Raw genomic sequence first — 11948 nt, 5'->3', positions numbered from 1 at the left:
GTCCTAACCTGAGAGTCACTGTGATCATTGTGTCATTTATTAAAGGGCCGGTAATATTTAATTACAATGTTGCTTATTGCTCCTCTAATAAAGCAGAATTCTATCATCTACATCGTGGTGTTTGTCTTTTGTCTGATTTCTCCTTACACAGCGACCATGATGGGATGCCGCCCAATAATCCAGTAGACGTATCCTGCACATAATAAAGTGTTTCTTCTCCTAACCACACGGTGACAGCTGTTGTCGGACAGGAACTATAGTGTGGCCATTATAGGACAAATCACGCCATAACCTGATGGGACTGAAAACTGACATTTCTATAGAAATTCTAGTAATGAACAAATGTGCATATTTTCCTAAACATGGTAGATGGTCGGGTGTTACCCGTTGGGTGATTTGTCTTGGAATGACCCTACAAACAGTCGTTCACGATCATCTGCACGTGTAAAAGGTGATTTTCCCAAGAAAGACATTTATCCCCTAACTACAGGATAGGGGATAAATGTTTGATTTACTGGGGGCCCCAGCATTCGGACCCTCAGTGATACCGAAACAAGTGCTCCCAGATGCCCCATGTGAATGGAGTGGTAGTGCGCAGGCTCGACCGCTGCTCAGTTCAGTTCTATTGGCAGGCGGAGATTGATGTGCTCAGTAATCTCCCTCAATCCCATAGAAAGTGAATGGAGTGGTCACTGACAATCCATTAACATGGTACATTCGGGTCTGCTGGTCTTGGGAATGCCGGTGGTCTCAGCATTTGGCACCCCAGCGATCAGACATTTTATGACCCTTACCTGCAAATAGGATATAAATGTCTTTAATAGGAAAACCCTTTGAAAGTACCAAAATCCACTATTACCTAGGTGATAGGTGATAAAAGTCTGATTAGTAGGGGTGTTACCGCTAAGACCCCCAGTAATCCCAAGAACGGGGTTCCCATGTTCCCTCTCCTTTTCCCTGTGGGTTTATTGCATCTTCCACAGTGAGGAGTTTGGTTTCCCAAAGTGTGCTCTGCGGAGCCCATGGAGCTCCACGATTGATTATCAGGGCTTGGACGGAGGATCTAGGTCCCCGCTCACCTCACCTAATATGCAGTCCTGCAGTCAGCATAGCAATGCAGATCACATCAGCTGACTCCGATCACATGATCCTCGCTGCTATGCCAACCGCAGGGCCTGTGTATTAGGTGTCCTAGACATTCATTTCGCCTGTACAGGCTGTCGGGACACCGCTACAGGGGTGAGTAAAGCGGGGACCAATGGCAGATCATTACTGGGGCTGCAATAGGGGTCACTATTACAACTGGGGCCACAATAGGAGTCACTATTACTACTGGGGCTCCAACAGGGGGAGCCTATTACCACTTGGGCCGCAATAGGGGTCACTATTACCACTCGGGCTGCAATAGGTTAAGCCTATTACTACTGGGACCATGATATGGGTCATAATTACTACATCTGACCAATGGCAGATCATTACTGGGGCTGCAATAGGGGTCACTATTACTACTGGGGCCACAATAGGAGTCACTATTACTACTGGGGCTCCAACAGGGGGAGCCTATTACCACTTGGGCCGCAATAGGGGTCACTATTACCACTCGGGCTGCAATAGGTTAAGCCTATTACTACTGGGACCATGATATGGGTCATAATTACTACATCTGACCAATGGCAGATCATTACTGGGGCTGCAATAGGGGTCACTATTACTACTGGGGCCACAATAGGAGTCACTATTACTACTGGGGCTCCAACAGGGGGAGCCTTTTACCACTTGGGCCGCAATAGGGGTCACTATTACCACTCGGGCTGCAATAGGTTAAGCCTATTACTACTGGGACCATGATATGGGTCATAATTACTACCGTATATACCGGCGTATAAGACGACTTTTGAACCCCGAAAAATCTGCTCTGCAGTCGGGGGTCGTCTTATGCGCCGGTAATACAAAAAAAAAAAAAGTGTAAAAAAAAAAAATTTTATTACTCACCTCCCACGGCGTTCTGTCGCGCTCCGGCAGGCTGTCGCTCGCTCCGGCAGGCTGTCGCTCGCTCCTCGTCCCCGCCGCAGCATAGCTTTCTGAATGCGGGGCTTGAAATCCCCGCTTCCAGAAAGCTAATACACACGCCGGCAGCCATGACAGCATTGAATGGCTGTGATTGGCTAAAGCACACGTGGCTTCAGCCAATCACACTATTCAATGACATCATTGAATGGCTGTGATTGGCTGAAGGCGCACGTGTTAGCAATCACACCCATTCAATGATGTCATTGAATAGTGTGATTGGCTGAAGCCACGTGTGCTTTAGCCAATCACAGCCATTCAATGATGTCATGGCTGCCGGCGTGTGTATTAGCTTTCTGGAAGCGGGGATTTCAAGCCCCGCATTCAGAAAGCTATGCTGCGGCGGGGACGAGGAGCGAGCGACAGCCCGCCGGAGCGAGCGACATCCTGCCGGAGCGCGACAGAACGCCGTGGGAGGTGAGTAATAAAATTTTTTTTTTTTCTCCACTGAATACCGGCGTATAAGGTGACAGTTGGGGGGTCGTCTTATACGCCCCGTCGCCTTATACGCCGGTATATACGGTACATCTGACCAATGGCAGATCATTACTGGGGCTGCAATAGGGGTCACTATTACTACTGAGGCCACAATAGGAGTCACTATTGCTACTGAGGCTGACATAGGGGGAGCCTGTTACTACTAGGGCCACAATAGGGGACACTATTACTACTGGGGCCAATATCGGGGTAACTATTACTTTGGGACCACTGTGAGGGTCACTATTACTACTGAGGCCAATGTAGGGAAAAGTATTACTGCTGAGGCCAATATAGGGGACACTATTACTACTGGGACCGCAATAGGGGTCACTATTACTACCTGGGCCATAATAGGGGACACTTACTACTGGGGCTTCAATGGGGGAACCTATTACAACTTGGGCTACAATAGTGGTCACTATTACAATTGGGGCAACTATAGAGGTTACTATTACTACTGAAGCCACCAATATAGGGGGTCACTATTACTACTGGAGCCAATATAAGGGTCACTATTTCTACTGGGGCCACCAATTTAGAAGACACTGTTACTACTGGGGCAACCAATACAGGGGAAACTTTTACTGCTGCGGCCACTTTGGGGGACACTTATTACTGAGGCCATTGTGGGGGACACTTACTACTGGGGCCAATATAAGGGACGCTATTACTACTGGGGCCACCAATATAGGGGGTCACTATTACTACATGGGGTGGATTTGCTGTGGAGTTTACAGAAGCTGTAGTAGCAAAGTGGATGAGATTTTTAAAATCTCAAAAGCGCATCCAGTGCTCCAGCGTTCCGACCTGTGCTTTTTTTAAATGGCTCTATCCTTTTTATAACGATGGAGGTAAAAATCATACGTCATGATAAGGGTGGCTTCACACGAGCATGTTTTTGTGCGTACATACGTGCGTACATAACTGTGCACTCATGTACGTGCAAAAACACACGTGAATGCAGGTCCGTGCATTGCCTTCAATGGAGCCGTGACTGCTGCCGGCGGCTCCATTCTGCCAGCACCCCGTAATTGTTTTTTCAGGGAAGGGCTTTAAATATAAGCCCTTCCCTGAAAAACAACAATTTTAGTGTAAAACAAACAAACAAACAAAAAAACTTACCTGTCCGCCTGTGCTGTGTCCTCGCGGGGATAAAGAACACTCTATGATCCTAACACATGAGTAGCAAAAGTCTCTCTCCTGTCCTGATGGTTTGTTACATTGTATCAGTGCAGATAAAATGTATCAGTTTGGAGCTTAAGCTTTCTATCTGAAGCCATTATTCACATGAGAGATTTTTCTTGCATGATGTGAGCCGGTAAAGACTGCGGCATGTCCTATTTTTTGGCGATCTCGCTCATTACTTTCTATGGGACTACATAAAAGCGTATCGCACTCTCCTGGAAGATTGCATATTTCCCAGCGTGATATTGGTCCGAGTTTCACAGACTGATATCGCTCTTGTCCGCATGACTACAGCCTCACAGAGGATTGTCTAGACTGGATGCAGACCCTCAGCTGTGAGAAGTACGAGGTCTTCAAAGATTTTTCAGCCTCTGGATGTAAATAAAAAAATATCTTGTCCTTAACTGACAGCAAGCAGAGATCCTGAACTGGTCAGGAATTCCAACACACTGAATTTAATGGATGGCAACCCTTTAGAGCTCTGTCTATAGGGGAGATTCTGATAATGCTCTGAAATATCTTCATTGGGCAGTCACTACAGTAGGGTACGGTGCCCATAGACATTTTCAGCCCCCTCGTGTCTGTAGTTGGGGTACATTTTGCCCTGTGATAGTCATGAGGGGTGTTAGGAGAAGTTTACAGAAGCCCTGTACTATAGTGCTGCCCTATTAACAGGCGAGGATGTGACTCGGGATGTAATCATTAATACCTACAGGAGGGAGTGGAAATACCCATCTATGCCCAAATGAAAGGTACATTAGCCACAGAAGGAATAGGATGATGGCCGCATAGTCACACTGTGTTCTTCCTTCATGATCAGGCATAGACATACAATCACAAAGATAGGTATGGCTACATGGTAACTGTGGCTACTATTGCTATATGGTCACTGTAGTTGGTATTACTACTATTTGGTGATTATGGCTGGCACGCAGTGCGGTCTTGATGGTTGGAATGACTAAGGTTCAATGTGGTTGGTATTACTATGTGGCCCCGTTGGTTGCTATTGCTACTGGTACATGGTCTTTGTGACTAGCACTGATATATTGTCACTGTAGTTGGTATTACTGTATTGGCATTGTTGATTGACAATGCTATTAGGGCACTGTAGCTTGTACTGCTGGCTAGCACTGCTATATGGGCAATGTGTTTGGTACCACTAAATGGTCACGATGGTTGATCTTACTAGATGCTCGCATTGGATAGTGTTATTAAAGGGCCACTCCGGTGAAAACACATTTCCCATCCCTGCCCCATCACCTGATTGCCTGCGACACTCTGGAGGTCTCCTCTATGTATTGCAGCCACTTCCATGCAGTGCAGCCCCCTGTCCGATGCTCATCAGGCACCATCTGGAGGCTGAGGTTTTTTGCTTCCACATCTATCCCATGAGGCACTAGCTGAGGCTATAGCATTTCTACCTGCTAAGGAGAAAGTTTAATTATCATTACCTTCTATAATCCCCTAAATAAGCTACAGTACACAAGTATATGGTCAGGAGGATGAGACGCGATCTCCTCAGGCACTTTTCACTCAGCTTCACCTACACTTTATTAAACGTTAATTGTCCCTTCAGCTAGAGGAACTAGTGGGGGAAATTGTCTTTCAAATCAGTTCAGAGAAAGGAAAGGAGAGAACGTTTAAGTCAGTTGTTAAGTAAATATTGCTGTATTCTTCACCCTGTTCAATTCACTGCATACTGCTGTATCTTCTTGTGCCATTTCCAAGTTTAGTAAATCTGCGTACTCCCAGATTACTACCACAAGTTACTGGACTCGTCTCAGTTATTTCATCGGCATTCCATCCTGAGAGTCCGGTTGGAGTACTGACGTCACGCGTGACAAAACAGGCCTTCCTGTTAAGCATACCGCGGTACGTTCTCTGGGTCGCTGCACAACCCCTGAGCAGAGCACTTTTGGCGCCAATGTCGAGAGGGACCACAGAGCCACCTGTGACAACACTTCATCACCTCCCTACTGTCAGTACACCACCCAGCCCGCTCACTCCGATCGGCTAACACACTCAGACTAAACACCCCTGTAATACGAACCTCACTTGCTCGCCTACAGGACTTCACCAGAGCAGCACCCATCCTCTGGAATGCTCTACCCCAAGGCATCCGGACAATTCCCGATGCACGAAATTTCAGATGTGCCTTAAAAACGCACCTCTTCAGGGAAGCATACCAAATCTCCTGACCTAGTCCCTCGCCCCTCCCTATGGTGCCCCACCCTGTTTGCCTTCTAATAAATGATCTGTACATGAAATTTTCTATTGCCTGTGTTCCCCAACCCCTGCACCTCCTGTACACCCCCAACCCATTTGTGTCTAACCCAACGTATCTCACATTGTAATTGTTGTATTGTTTTGCATTTATCCATGCCTGAAAGCGCTGCGGAATAAGTTGGCGCTATACAAATAAAGATTATTATTATATTATATTCTGCAAACCTCATGGTCTCCCTCACTTTGGCACGCCAGGGTCGGCCGTTGCACAATCGTAATGCACTCGCAGTGAACATCGCAATTTAACAAGCATGATAGCGGTGTGAGTTCCTCAGAGCATTATCACGCTCGCCCATATGAATGCACCCTAAGGGTGCATTCCCACAAACGTATATCGGCTCGGTTTTTACGCCGAACCAATATACGTCGTCCTACTCTGCAGGGAGGGGGGATGGAAGAGCCAGGAGCAGGAACTGAGCTCCCGCCACCTCTCTGCCCCTCTGCACTATTTGCAATGAAAGGAGGCGGGAGGGGGGGGCTAAGTTCCGCGAATAGCCCCGCCCCTCCCCATTGCAAATAGTGCATAGGGGCGGAGAGGAGGCAGAGAGGGGGCGGGAGCTCAGTTCCTGCTCCTGGCTCTTCCACCCCCCACCCCCACTGCACATGAGGACGACGTATATCGGCTCGGCGTGAAAACCGAGCCGATATACGTTTGTGGGAATGCAGCCCACGAAGGACGTATAAAAAAAGAGAAAAAAACCTAAAGTAGGCATCCCTGAAAGAAAACACTACATTTTCTCCTACTGCTCCTTCACATGGTGTTTTTTTGCTGCTGATTCTGCACCAAATCCTCATGAAATTCACGCCATTTTAGCATTCTATGAAATATTATGTAAGTCTGCGCTGCAGTTCATACGGGGCAGATTTTTCCATGCGTGAGTTCTGAGATACACATTGCTGGGGAAACACCTGCGTCAGTCGGCCGCACACACGCTGTCCCCATTGACTGGAGCCAAATCTCCATGTGGGTCTGCATGAACATCTGTGGCAGAACGCTGCGGCTCAGCCTTGTATTTCTCCAACACGGACGCGACGCTTTCAGTATTGTGTGAACAAGGTCTATCGCAGTTTTCACGGTCACAAGACCACATAATGGTTGAGTATCAGCTAAAATGAAAATCTTAACCCTTTCATGCTCCACGACATACAGTTACGTCCTGCGCATGCAGACTTTGTACGGAGCGGGATCAGAAGTCGATCTAGCTTCATACTCGCCGGCAGTCCTTCACAGCTGATACCTACCTGCAACAGCCGTAAGTATACATTTATAAAGTCATACATTGTATGAGAGGCGCGCAGGCTGCACACAACTCCCATTACTTGGAAGTGATTCATATGGAAGTCATTGCCTCAGTTTTTGTCGGTTTCAGATTTCCCCGATTTGATTTCGGACAGTTTATTTGCTACTAATTTTTAGAAAAATGTAATTACTTTACAAAAGAATCAACAAAACAAACAGAGAACGTCCCCCTACCGCCCCTTTTCTGTTCCAACGCCCCCAGTTGTGCCTTTTCGTTCCTCCGCCCCCCTTAAGAAGTAAAAACGCCCCCAAGGGGGCAATAACGTCCACGTTGAGAACCACTACTCTAGACGTAGAGAGCGCCCCTTTGTGACAGTCCTGGGCATAAATAAATGATGGGAAAAATCTCTGTATTGTAGTCCGCCCATTCCGTTTATTACTTTAGTTGCCCGCCCTTGTACCCGCTCCAGCTTTGATGTCCTTCTTGACTACCGATGCCCACAACTGTACATTCCATGTGTGCTCTGACCAGTGACTTGTAAAGAGGAAGAACAATGTTCTCTTCATGTGCCCTTAGACCTCTATTGATGCCCCCTATGATCCTATTTGCCTTGGCAGCAGCTGCCTGACACTGGTTGCTTCATTTTAGCTTAGAGATCACTAAAATCCACAAGTCCTTTTCCACATCAGTGTTATCCAGTGGTTTCCCATGTAGTGTGTAATTGTGACACATATTTCCCTTTCCATGTGCAAAACCTTACATTTATCAATGTTAAACCTCATTTCCCACTTTTCTGCCCCCAACTTATCCAGATCCTCTTGTCACCCCATTCTGTCTTCTCTTGTGTTCATTTCTTTACATAGTTTTGTTATCTGCAAATATGGGTATTTTACTGCACAATCCTTCTACCAGGCCATTAATAAATATACTAAAAAGAAGAGGGCCCAATACTGCCCCCTGTGGTACCCCACTAGTAACAATGACCCCTCTAATTCTGCCCCCTGTGGTAGCTCACTAGTAACCCTCCCAATACTCCTATGAGGTGACAGGACACAGCAGGAGAGATCGTGAAGTGACAGGACACAGCAGGAGGGACAGTGAAGTGGTAGAACCCATTAGCAGGAGGGATACTGAAGTGACAAAACACAGCAGGAAGGACAGTGAGGTGACAGGACACAGCAGGAGGGACAGTGAGGTGACAGGACACAGCAGGAGGGACAGTGAGGTGACAAGACACAGCAGGAGGGACAGTGAAATGACCTCACACAGCAGGAGGGATACTGAAGTGACAAGACACAGCAGGAAGGACAGTGAGGTGACAAGACACAGCAGGAAGGACAGTAGGGTGATAGGACATAGCAGGAGGAAGAGTGAGGTAACAAGATACAGCAGGAGGGACAGTGAGGTGACAGGACACAGCAGGAGGGACAGTGAGGTGACAGGACACAGCAGGAGAGATCGTGAAGTGAATGGACACAGCAGGAGGGACAGTGAGGTGATAGGACCCATTAGCAGGAGGGATATTGAAGTGACAAGACACAGCAGGAAGGACAGTGAGGTGATAGGACACAGCAGGAAGGACAATGAGGTGATAGGACATAGCAGGAGGGAGAGTGAGGTAACAAGATACAGCAGGAGGGACAGTGAGGTGGCAGGACACAGCAGGAGGGACAGTGAAGTGACAGGACTCAGCAGGAGGGACAGTGAAGTGATAGGACACATCAGGAGAGACAGTGGGGTGGCAGGACACAGCAGGAGGGACAGTGAGGTGATAGGACACAGCAGGAGGGACAGTGAAGTGATAGGACACATCAGGAGAGACAGTGGGGTGGCAGGACACAGCAGGAGGGACAGTGAGGTGATAGGACACAGCAGGAGGGACAGTGAAGTGATAGGACACAGCAGGAGGGACAGTGAGGTGACAGGGTACAGCAGGAGGGACAGTGAAGTGATAGGACACAGCAGGAGAGACAGTGAGGTGATAGGACACAGCAGGAGGGACAGTGAAGTGATAGGACACAGCAGGAGAGACAGTGAGGTGACAGGGTACAGAAGGAGGGACACTAAGGTGATAGGACACAGCAGGAGAGACAGTGGGGTGGCAGGACACAGCAGGAGGGACAGTGAAGTGATAGGACACAGCAGGAGGGATAGTGAGGTGGTAGGACACATTAGCAGGAGGAATAGTGAATTGACAAGACACAGCAGGAAGGACAGTGAGGTGATAAGACACAGCAGGAGGGACAGAGAGTTGACAGGAAACAGCAGGAGGGACAGTGAGGTAACAGGACAAAGTAGGGAGAAAGTGAGGTGACAGGATACAGCAGGAAGGACAGTGAGGTGGCAGGACACAGCAGAAGGGACAGTGAGGTGGCAGGACACAGCAGGAGGGGCAGTGAGGTGACAGGACACAGCAGGGGGACAGTGAGGTTACAGGACACATTAGCAGGTGGGATAGTGAGGTGACAGGACACAGGAGGAGGAACAGTGAGGTCACAGGACACAGCAGGAGGGACAGAAAGGTTACAGGGCAGAGAAGTAGAGACAGTGAGGGGCAGGACATAGCAGGAAGGACAGTGAGGTGACAGGACACAGCAGTAGGGACAGTGAGGTGACAGGACACAGCAGGAAGGACAGTGAGGTGAAGGGACACAGCAGTAGGGACAATTAAGTGAAAGGACAGATTAGCAGGGGTGACAATGAGGTGGCAGGACACAGCAGGAGAGACAGTGAGGTGACAGGACTCAGCAGGAGGGACAGTGAGGTCACAGAACACAGAAGGGGGACACTGAAGTGACAGGAAACACTACCAGGAGGGACAGTGAGGTGACAGGACATATTGGCAAGAAGGGCAGTGAGGTGACAGGACACAGAAGGAGGGACAGTGAGGTGACAGGACACAGCAGGAGAGATAGTAAGGTGACAGGGCACAATAAAAGGGACAGTGAGGGGCAGGACACAGCACAAGGGACAGTAAGGTGACAGGACACAGCAGGAAGGACAGTGAGGTGACAGGACACAGCAGGGGGACAGTGGGGTGACAGGACACAGCAGGAGGGACAGTAAGGTGACAGGACACAGCAGGGGGACAGTGGGGTGAGAGGACACAGCAGGGGGACAGTGGGGTGACAGGACACAGCAGGAGGGACAGTAAGGTAACAGGACACAGCAGGAGGGACAGTAAGGTGACAGGACACAGCAGGAGGGACAGTAAGGTGACAGGACACAACACAAGGGACAGTGAGGGGCAGAACACAGCACTAGGGACAGTGAGGTGCAGGACACAGCAGGAGGGACAGTGAGGTGATAGGGCACAGCAGGAGGGACAGTGTGGTGACAGGACACAGCAGGGGGGACACTGAGGTGACAGGACACAGCAGGGGGGGTAGTGAGGTAACAGGACACAGCAGGGGGGACAGTAAGGTGATGGGACACAGGAGGAAGGACAGTGAGGTGACAGGACACAGCAGGAGAGACAGTCTGCTGCACTCAGGGAGCCTCCTGCCCTCCTGTCATCTCCTCACTTTGGACTGGGCCAGCCTGACCGCTCCGACGGCCCCTTAGAGCTTCCAGAAGGTTCCAGTCTCACTGGTAATGCCTGCTCTGGTAGGAGGCCATTGCTCATCCATTTTGTTGTAATTTTCTTCCATTGATAACTCGGCTTGGTAACAGCAAATATGGCCGCTGCCTTCTGTTGGAAAGAGACTATTCAGGACGTACAGTTTGTTCTCTTGTGACTGAAGTGGCAGGTTCCTGTGACTACAAATGAGATGCTACAGTTGTCAGTACTGTGCCAAGTGGTCCCAGAAGCAAGAATAAACTCCATAGTGTCCCCAGTGGAAATAATACCTGCATAGTGGCCTCAATAGTAATAATACCCCCATAGTGAGCCCAGTAGTAAAAGCACCCCCGTAGTGTCCCCAGTAGTAGTAATACCCCCATAGTGGCCCAAGTAGTTATAATGCCCCCATAGTGACCCTAGTAGTAATAATACCCCCATAGTGATCCCAGTAGTAAAAGCACCCCCGTAGTGTCCCCAGTAGTAGTAATACCCCCATAGTGGCCCCAGTAGTAAAAGCACCCCCATAGTGTCTCCAGTAGTAGTAATACCCCCATAGTGGCCCCAGTAGTAATATTGCCCCCATAGTGACCCTAATAGTAATAATACTCCCATAGTGACCCCAGTAGTAATAATGCCTCCATATCACCCCTCTCTGACATTCTCTCTGGATTTGGCCAGTGTTTTTCAGCATCAAGCAGCTCGCAATCAGGAATATTGGAGATTCAGAACCCCTTACCCAGCAAACTGTGAGTACGAGCCGGGGGTCTTATTGCTGATGGTAATGGGGGTCTGCTAATTATAATTATAGATTCCCGCCGTCCTGCCCCTTCTTATGTCTTTTACTGGATCGGCAGGACAACTAGCCGCGGTACACCATATTACGGTTGCATTCTCCCTACAAGTGTTACTCTGAGGACTTTACTTTTATATGGTAACTCCTATTTAGCACAGCTGGGGATTTCTTACAGATGCAGTCAGATCTAACGATTTAAAATTTAAAAAAAGCATACCTCACCTAGAAGCGCTGTCCAGGGCTCCGCTGCAGCTTCTTCCGGGTCCCTGATACTTGTTTTCTTCATCTATTCTGGCCAGGATTGAAAATCCCTGCATCCAGGAAGCGCTGGCTG

Source organism: Eleutherodactylus coqui, chromosome 8 (genome assembly GCF_035609145.1).
Source record: "Eleutherodactylus coqui strain aEleCoq1 chromosome 8, aEleCoq1.hap1, whole genome shotgun sequence".
NCBI classification, from domain to species: Eukaryota; Metazoa; Chordata; class Amphibia; order Anura; family Eleutherodactylidae; genus Eleutherodactylus; species Eleutherodactylus coqui.
The sequence above is the reverse complement of the archived record's forward strand: the minus strand, read 5'-3'. Positions refer to the sequence as shown.